This window comes from Austrofundulus limnaeus, unplaced genomic scaffold, assembly GCF_001266775.1.
Source record: "Austrofundulus limnaeus strain Quisiro unplaced genomic scaffold, Austrofundulus_limnaeus-1.0 Scaffold49, whole genome shotgun sequence".
In the NCBI taxonomy this organism is placed as follows: Eukaryota; Metazoa; Chordata; class Actinopteri; order Cyprinodontiformes; family Rivulidae; genus Austrofundulus; species Austrofundulus limnaeus.
This window is the reverse complement of record NW_013952451.1, coordinates 133,968-135,041: the sequence shown is the minus strand read 5'-3', so window position 1 is coordinate 135,041 and position 1,074 is coordinate 133,968.

Genomic DNA, 1,074 nt, shown 5'->3' with positions numbered 1-1,074 from the left:
TATATATATATATATATATATATTGAGTTTGAATTAGTTGTTTATTCCTGGAGTATAGAAAAGCTGACACTGTTTTTTGCTCTTTTTGTGAACAATGTACATGTCGTCTGTTGTTTTGAGGGAAATATCAGTATTTGTGGCAGACATCTGCGCTTCGAAAGATTTTTCACACAAAAGTGAAGAGATAGCAGCAGCTGAGGCAAACTAAAAAAAAAAGATTATCAGCTACAGATTGAAATCAGAACAATACAACAATCCTCCGGATGCCCATAGCTTTATGCTTCAACCTACATCTGATTTCTCCACATCAGTCAAAGGAAACAAAAGAAAACCAGGAAAGGATGATGTCATTTTTACAAACTAGTCAGCACCGATATACTCCACATTTTGACCATCTACTAGCAGGTTTCTGTACATCCAGATGGCCTGCAATCTTTCTAACATTTTTACAGTCCAGTCAGTTCAACATTTAGCAGCTTAAAACTCGGCTCTGAAACAACAATTTGCTGTAAATTATGGCCTCCTTTTAAAACCATGCTTGAACTCGAACAATAAATAGTATTTAACAAAACAGAATAGTATTACCAGCAGCCTGTGCGTCACCATGGCAGGATTTATTGCAGAGGATTACTAACTCACCTGGATCCATTCAGGGCTCCCCGCTGGCTCACGTGCTTCTTCATGTTGAATGACTTCAAGGATCACATTGTGGACAAGCAGAATTTGTTTTTGTCCTCGTACTTGAATAACTTCATGTGACTAAAACACAACACAGGTCACATTATGAAACCTTTTGTTTGCTGACACTTCTATTTTTTTTTTTTTTTTACTGAGAAAAGGTTTAATCTCTGTATTTCTCAAGAAAAACAGTTATGCAATGAATCAAGAAAGTTTTTCTCCAAAAAAACTGCCGTTTGTACAAATCAAAGGCCATGTAATTAAATCAAAACAAACTGAAATTTGAACTTTATTTTGTATTTTATTTCACAAATCCTATTCATGCATGCATTAGCATTTTTATTATAGCTATATATTAACCATAACACCCTTAAAAGTTTTATATACTGTAACAAC